The sequence below is a fragment of the Corapipo altera genome, unplaced genomic scaffold (genome assembly GCF_003945725.1).
Source record: "Corapipo altera isolate COAL_440 unplaced genomic scaffold, ASM394572v1 0, whole genome shotgun sequence".
In the NCBI taxonomy this organism is placed as follows: Eukaryota; Metazoa; Chordata; class Aves; order Passeriformes; family Pipridae; genus Corapipo; species Corapipo altera.
Window position 1 is genome coordinate 6,039,898 of NW_020884872.1, and position 8,957 is coordinate 6,048,854.

Consider the following 8,957-nt stretch of genomic DNA (forward strand, 5'->3'; position numbering starts at 1 on the left):
ATTTTGTGATTCTGCAGCTATTGTCTTTTGTTTATTTTTTTTTTTAAATTTTATGAATCATCAACTCTTTGTGGAGCTCTTTTCTCCCATGGATTTGATTGCCAGGGGAATTTACCTGCCAATATCCTCCATGTTCATTAAAGTCTGCTGCCTTCAGGTTGATGTTGTTCTTCCGTCATTATCTGAGGCTTACAAATCCTGTAAATCTCTCACCAACATTGTTCTCCACCTTCACACTGCCCAGCTGTTTCTCTCCCGTGGTAGGAACTCCAGGATTCCAGGATCACCACCTGGGAAGTTGCTTTCTGTAGTGCTGTATGACAAAATGCCAGTGACACTTGCTGAGCAGGCTGTGCCCTAGTTTATCATGTTCTTTAGTACTATGAGAGTAATTAAAGACCCCCCCCAAACCAATCAACCCTGATTTTGTTTAAATTATTCTGCTGTCTGCTCAAGAAAGACCCTCATCTGTCTGAGTATCTTAGGGGAAAGAAGAAGAATGTAATGGACACGATTTTTTTACCGCATTATTTCCTGCTGCTATTTAGAGACCAGGTTTATCACGCTCTACACTCTTTGTCTGAGAAGAAATGTGTGTATCTGTTTTTCCCTCGCCAGTTCATGTTTCTCCAGTTCACTGCTTTCCATTCCTTCCTCCTGTACACAGCCTCATGCAGACTCTGCAGAGCATCCTGGTGGGAGGGGAAGGGCAGAGCTCTGGTAGTTGCTGAACCTTCCCTGCCTGTGAGACATGAGAGTTGCACAGAGAAGGCAAGACCTCCAAGGGAGATGACTTCACCTTTCCAAAAAGTCACATAAATTAGGCAATACGATTTTTCCCAAATCAGCAGCCATGACTCGACTATCAGGACCACTTTACTTCTCATTTCTTTAATAGGCAGCTTTTCTTCTTGAACACAGACAGCTTAAAATTTGATGCCGAGACCACGCTGGATCACTCAGTTCAGTCTGATTTGATCTTGTCATCTTCTCTATGAACTGTCCCTACAATTTGAAACAGAAACATCATAGCTACATTAAATACCAATAAAATTATGTGTGAATACAAAGATTTACTCATTCTAACTTGATTTTTCACAATATGATCCTGTCCTCCTCATCCACATAAAAATTATTCAGCCGCAAAAGGCCCTTGAGCGTAACATGACATTTACAGCATCTCTGACTATTTCTTGTTTATTTCTCATAAATTTCCTTTGGTAATAACTTAGTCACTCAGCAACACTCTATGGCATACACATAGGTTACATGATTATCTCATATTTTATACAACACACGTTAAAGTAATTAATTTTCCCTGGCAAATGTCATACCATTTAGTTCATCGTTAGGAGCCAAATATTTGTGCAACGGTTTGTTACAAATATATGCACAACCACAGAACACTTCAGCTGCCTGGTATTTATTAAGCGTAATTTAAAGGGACACTGTCGAGGCTGTTACAGTCTCAACTTTCACGGCGGTTTTTGTACCAGTTCCCTTAACAATTCCCTTAAGTATTTGACCTCAACTCATTTATTTATTTGTCAACTAACCTTGCTACAGCATTTAGCACACAGAAACAAATATGGAGTGGAACGTGCTAGTGACCAGCTAATGTTGTGCCCTGGCATGGCAGAAGGGTTTCATCTATCACTTAAGCCTTCTTTATCCTTTAATTGAAAAGATCTGGAGTTTGCCCCATCTTTAAGGTAGAAACATAGAAAAATAGGTACCTCCTTCATAAAAAGGATTGATTTTAATCATAAGTTCAAAATGAACTTCAGGTGAAGACATTTCTTTCTTTGCTAACACAGGTTGCCTCCAAAGAAAGAGACAAAACCCCATTGGGACAGCATCTCTAATTCCAAAGGATGGAAGGTAATATAGCCATGAAGCACCAGGAGTAGTTGCCTTGAAAAATACATTTTACGAGCAGGAAAAAACCTCTGATAGATGGTGAAGTCTGCTTCTCCCATCCCCTAAATTAGGTCTTACCCATACTCCTCATACACTGATACAAAAGCCCTTCAAAGTACATTTAGAGAGAGGGAGAGCAGCAGTGGAGCCTTGCAGAGAGAAATTGTGCTCAGAAACTCGACAGGCTGAACCAGACGGCTCCATTCAAGTTAACAGCTCAATAAATCCTATTCCCCACAGATCACTTATTCTTCAGCACGTTCAGTCAACAGGTTTGGAAAGGAGGACCCAACACTTTTCTCACTTATTTTGGCCTTCGATGAGAAAAACATCAGTGGAGAAATGAAGCAGAACTAAAGCGGTACAAGTGGGGGGCAGGAGGAAGTACAAACCCAGGAAAGCAGAAAGACAGGAGAAAGAAATATTGAGAAGACACAGCAGAGCAACAGCAGAGATGAGAGCAACAGGAACAGTGCAGCACCTCGGTGAGAGAGAGTTCTCTTAGGTTATTGTGCATAGATACCTTTATTCAAGGAAGACACGCTCGGGCTGGAGCAGGCAGAGAGAAAAGCAGAGCTGTGAGTTCAGAAGAAAGATGAACTATCACATAAGCAGTGTGCCAAAAAGTCTGGTTCACTAAACTTGGCCCAAAGCTGAAAGGAGATGTGATTGCTATCTGCAGTTACGTAAGGAGGAGGCTTCGAACAGCAAAAAAGACACGTTATTCAAAGGACAGTGCCAAAACTAGGATCAAAAGGATCTGTTTCCCATGAATGCCTTTAGGCTGGAAGTTTGAATAAAGTCCTAATCAGCAAAGGGATTAGGTTTGGGGTAAACCTCAATTCCTAACTTCTTCATAATTGACTGATTTCAGTCAGTTTTGAGAAGCTGGTATTGACCAAGACTTTTGATCCACACAGATGACCTAACTACCATTAAGACAGAGCTTGATTAAGAAACAATTTCTGATGTGGTCCCCGCAATTTCAATGTTCTCTGTGGTGGAAGGGGATTACTGTTCTGTTATTATTCTGGCAGGCATCACCGGTTTTGAGACCACTGCTTAGAAAACCCAAAATGCACTTGCTGCTTTGATATCTAATACTGCCTTAATTTTTTCCGATGGACAATGAGCTATCATATATTGAAGCAGAATGAATGAATTCTCAAAGCAGCTTTGATCTGTCCTAGATCCTCAAAGCAGCCTGCAAGAATAGCTTGAAAGCTTTTTATTTAAAGTAAGTGGTATTTTCTCCCCTCTCATTTTAATTGAAATAGATGCTGAACGCAGGGGAAATTGTATTGTAAGCTTGATCGTGGAAAGCAAGTATACTTCTAAACCAGCCTTGATCAATAGCAGTTTCTGGTAATTGACTGTAATCTCTCTATCTATTTATTGCCATGGGAATTTTAAAAATTGTTGGGTTTTTTTTTTTTTGTTGTTGTTGTGTTATCCATCAGCTGAAAAGATTAAGCTTGAAAATGGAGGATGGGAAAAGAGGGAGGAATTGATCAGTCATGCAGCCTCGTGGCGTATCCTCAAGGCAACTTGCAAGACTTGGAGAAACGCCGACAGAATTTTCCTAGGCACAAGGAAGAGGACTGGTAAGGCTGGCTGAACAGAGCCAGAGCTGGGGTTTTTTAGTGTCTTGGGGTGCCTCGTTGGCTGGATGAGAGAGCTTTGACAATGGGCATGGAGAGACAGGCTACTGGCAAATGACACCCCTGCAGGAAGGGAGGGAAGGTGTATTGACATTTCTGTTGAACCAAACCCTTCAGTTTTGTCAGAAAGGCAGTGTGAGAGGAAAGTCAGGAAATGTTCATGACACGGATGGAGTCAGTCCCACTGACCTCCCAAAAAGGTCAGGAGTAAAGAAGTGCAACTCCCCATCCTGAGGTGCCTGACATTGTCATCAGGGGCCCGGACACTGCGGCTGAAGCGACAGCAGCACTTTCCTGACTTTCATGGGGCTGTCCAGGCATGGTTGCCCTGTCAGGCTGTGAGAGAGTCACTGTGCCTCCCTGCCACAGGGGTTTTGTGTTCCCAAGGGATTTGTCCTCGCCCCGGAATAGGTGTTATCTGGAGGGAGGGAGGAAGGCACGGATGACGACAGAACTTGAGGCCTCAGCTGCGCTTTGACGTGGTTACGCTGCTGCTGCGAGCGCCGTGCTCGTACTTTCCTCCCATCGGCGTGTGAGCTGTGTTACACACCATGAGTTTTCCCCACTCTTCCCAGCAACCACTACATGCTGTATTAAATGTGTGTCTACAGTTTAATTGCAAAAAAAGAAAAAAAAAAAGAAAAAAAAAATCTGCATTCTGCTTCTGAATTAAATTAGAGGCTCTTCTGTAAGGTTCATTTTACTAGCGTGCCTGCATCTCAAATCAGCCCACATAAGGAGGGTGAAGAGGAACAGAGCAGCTACTCTGTACTGCAGATCTCACTGAATATATGCAGCGGGGGCAACTCAGAGGTATCTACCAGGCGCAGAATATTTCTTTTTCCGTGTACTTTCCAAAGTGTGGGGGACTTAGGAAAGTGGCCCCTCATATTCTTCCTGATTTCAATGACAGGGAAGTCAGGCAGACTGCAAATATCCTTGAGAAGCTCACACCTTATGTAAATAAGAGCTGGGTATCAAATGAGTAGGAACTTCAAAACGCTTTAAACAGGCACAGCAAAGTGAAACAAGCCCACCAGGCTCGTTCTGTGAGACAGCAAACTTCTCCCGTCAAGTTTCCAGATGAGTTTGTGATGGTGTGACGGGATGGGGACAGAAGGGGAGAAAACCCAGCCTTCTGCACGGCCCCCAGCACCCAGGCTGTGCGAGGGAGGGTGAACCAACAGGGGTAGTACAGCTCCCACCCTCATCCCTCGCCTCTCCAAGGGCCATGGCAGGTCTGAGCAAGGTGACTGATGTGCAAACACGCCTCATTAGGACAGGATGAATCGGAGTAATTGGCCGTGGAAAGGTCATTCCAGCTAAGGAAAACCTCCAGTGAGACCTGACTGGATTTAACTACTTTTCTGTTCTCCTGTCCCCCATGGCATCACTAGGAGAAAAATGTGATGGGCCACGAGTCCTAGAAATTCACATTTTGCCTTCCTGGGGCAGTGGGGGCTGCAGGAATACTGCACCAAGCACCTGTGTGGTACATGGCCAGTACAGATCTACAGCTGCAGAAGTGCCCAGTTTCCCCCATATGAGTTTTCTGGAGCACTCCATAGTTGCAGCCAAATACTGTGGCCTCAGCATTGTTTTCTGGCCACTGATTAAGTATCTTTGTAGGTTGTGTGTTCATTGACCAGTGAAATCAAAATGAATGAGGTAATAAAAGACATGGGAAAACATAAGGAATCAATATTTTTAAGGACTGTTCTGACTTTGTACAGCCCAGCCTTAACACAGTCTGTAAAATCAGTTCCAGGAAAAGGATGAAGTCACAGGTATGATAGAAACAGAGATATGTCTTCACAGACAAGTGACACTAAATTATGCGGATTTTAGTCAAACTTTCCTGGTCTCCTCATCTTTCTAAATTTTCCTGTTCTAAACAGACACAAGTTGGAAGCAGAAGATCTGGTCTTCCACTCAGACTAATGGACTAACAATCCTGGAGCTGACAGAATTTGGTCAGAGTAAAAACCAGTATTTTTTAAAAAATTAAGCCTGTTTGGAAAGTTTCGCCTTGCTCATTTACCATTTGAACCCCCCTGCTCATTTCAAGTTTGCTAGTAAAACTCAATCCCAATACAAAGAGACTAGAATCTCTGTCTTCTTATCTCAAAAACAGTGTTTTCCATATTTTTCCCAGCTTTAGTTTCCCCCCCTGCTTTCTTTCCTCCTTTGAACTGCACAACTAATGCAGTCCTATGTACATCCACCACTATCATCTGCAGAGTAGTCAGAAGACACAGTTAATTTACTACTGCCAGCTGCTTGCTGTTGTTGTCATTAACAATCTCCATTTAATAAAAAGCTTTTATCAAAATTGGTTTTCCTGGAGTACTTTTATTTTTCCCAGAAAAGGCATTAAAATTAATTTGTTTTCACTCGGTCTGTACTATTCTGCGAACACAGCAAGGAACAAAAAAAGATAAACATGTGAGAGAAACCCCAAAGAGAAGGTAATGTAGAAAGAAGCAATTCTGTTCTAAAGTAGATTATACTCCTTTCCCCCCCCCCTCTGCTTTTGAAATCAAAAAAAATGATTGAAGACCGGTAGAAAACAGTGAATTGTAGCAGTGCTTTGGTGCACAAGGGAGATGCTCCCCTTCTCCACGGCTCCCTGTGTCTCCTTTACTGGGTGAGGCAGAGGTAATCCTGTGCAGAAAGGTTTGACCTGAAAGTTAGGGACAATTCACAGGATTTCCTGCTGGAAATGCACTGGACTCTTTGCTGGTGCTCTGCATTTCACTGACCTTCCTCCAGCAGTGATGCTCTTCCCTTTGCAATATTTTTCACACAGAGCCTCTGCCCGCACCACCTTGGAGCACCACTTTATTTTTGATATCACAAGGGTATTAAGATATTTCAACCACCCTGCTATGCAACGAGCCACAAAAACTTAACATACCAATTCTGGAGGATAAATGAAGTGAAAAGGGACACCAACTCCTCACTACTGTGTTTTCATGATGGTTAGTTACTGACCCAAATGAGAAGCTGTGCCATTAGTTCTAAGAGGCCTGTGGGGATTCTGCATGAAGCTGCAGCAAGGCTAGTTCATTCATCTCAGAGAGATAGATCTTTCCTTCCTCCTTTCCTTCCTTCCTTCCTCCTTTCCTTCCTTCCTTCCTCCTTTCCTTCCTTCCTCCCTCCTTTCCTTCCTTCCTCCCTCCCTCCCTCCCTCTCTCCCTTCTCCATTTCAAATTTCTGGCAAAAAAACCCCCCAAAATCAAAAACCAACCAAACAAAAAAACCCAAAGAATTTCCCCTGAAATCACGGGTTTAGAAATCAGAATATTTTTGGCTAAATACCAATTCAGGGAACTGGGAACTGTACAGGGAGTCCCTCTCAGGCTCATTCAGACTGAGCACATCACCCATGCTGTTCCATGAGTCTCTGTTTCAGGGAGGAGGGATGATATGTTATGGGAATTTCATGGTCTGATGCATCATAGAGTATGAAATATGGCATGGGAGATCCATTCCATCTATGAGAATAAGGACATTAAGCAACTGAAGTACAGCTCCTCTGAGACAGTAGATCAGAACTGGAATATTTGGGTTTAAGCTGCTTTATCCATAAACTCATTTTTCTGTAAAAAGCAGTTCTAACTAAAAAAAAAAAATATATTAATGAACAGCTTTATGTAAGATGGAGGAACATAACATAGCATGATTGCTGTTCTGTGGAACTGGCTTTGGAAGTGATCTGGAATGCACCCTCCCTTATTACCAAGGAAAATGTTACTTCCATTAAAGAAAGAAACCAACCTTCCCCCCACAAGCCATTCGTGAGAAACTCTCAGTGTATTTTCTGTTTGAAATTTAAATTTGAGCATAATACCACCCACTTCACAAAATGAATGTGATTAAAATGACGGTTCCTCTTATTTTCAATTAAAATACATTTTAAATGTTTACCTTTCTGCACTAAATGCAAATGCAGATGCTCAACACAGCACTGGGAAACCAGAAGGTGGAAACCCACTGACCCAGTTTCACCATCCCGGTGGACTAAAAATGCAAAAAAAACCAAAGGAAAAGCTGTAAAAGCATCCCACACCCCCCTCCCCCAAGCCCACCAGGGCCTCAGAGTAAAATATGCTGTATAACAGTCACAAAACGAAAAACATCAAAAACTAATTGGTGCAGAAAACGGCAAATGAGGTGGGATTTGCCCCATCCGTGACCCCAGTTCCAGAGGTACTGGGGGGGGACCATGTCCAGCCAGGTCACTGCACTTTACCAGGTGGGAGAGAGTGAGGGGACAAGACAAGGTTTTGGGACTGAGGCACATTTTCACAAAATCACAGAATCATTTAGGTTGGAAAAGACCTCTGAGATCATCCAGTCCAACCTTTGACCCATCACCACCTTGCCAACTAAACCACAGCACTAAGTGCCACATCCAGGTATTCCTTGAACGTCTCCAGGGATGGTGAATCCACCACCTCCCTGGGCAGCCCCGTCCAATGTCTGACAAACCTTCCAGTGAAGAAATTCCTCCTGATGTCCAACCTAAACCTCCCCCAGCACAGCTTGAGGCCATTTCCTCTTGTGCTGTCGCTGATTACCCGGGAGAAGAGACCAGCCCCCACCTGACCCCCCACCTCATTTTAGGTAGTTGTAGAGAGTGATAAGATCACCCCAGAGCCCCCTTTTCTCCAAATTTTCAGAGATTCCTGATGAAAATGGCCATGAATTGTGAAAAATTAAATAAATGGATTTAGCATGCATTAGTGTTGGATTTAGTATGTATTTAGCATTTAGTAAATAATAATGTATAAACCCCGATATATAAAAACAATATACTACATATAACAATGTATAATAAACAATACATATAATTTTTATGATAACATGTATGATATATAGATAGTATATATTATTGTATATAATATAAAAATAGCAATATATATTATATATTATTGTGTAACATATAAGAAATAATATATATTTATATATAAAGATAATATATTATATATATTAGGCATAATATATATTTTATATATTATAGATATATAATATATACATTTTATATATTATAGATATATAATTTATATATTCTATATGTATATATAGAATATATATAAAATATATAAAATATTATATATGCATATATGAAATAGATATTTCATATTTGTTATAAAATATAATACATAATATGTAATACATATTTCATATATGTGTATATATGCATATATATGTATATATATGTATATATATGCATATATATGTACATATATGAAAAATGTATAATATATAACATATAATATATATTTAATAATATGTATTTACTATACAATATACTAATATTAGATATTATATATTAATATAAAATACTTAATATATAATATATAAATATTA

The 8,957-nt window shown here is 41.0% G+C and overlaps 1 long non-coding RNA gene across 1 annotated transcript in view; it reads right to left on the minus strand.

The window, feature by feature from the left end:
- Window positions 1-854: 854 nt before the first annotated feature.
- The window catches only part of LOC113947926, an 8,818-nt gene continuing 715 nt past the window's right edge, over window positions 855-8,957 (minus strand). The window contains exons 2-3 of the long non-coding RNA XR_003527928.1: window positions 7,512-7,604; window positions 855-1,005 (exon numbers count right to left, since the gene is read on the minus strand). This is a non-coding gene — a long non-coding RNA (uncharacterized LOC113947926). The remainder of the gene's footprint in view (window positions 1,006-7,511; window positions 7,605-8,957) is intronic.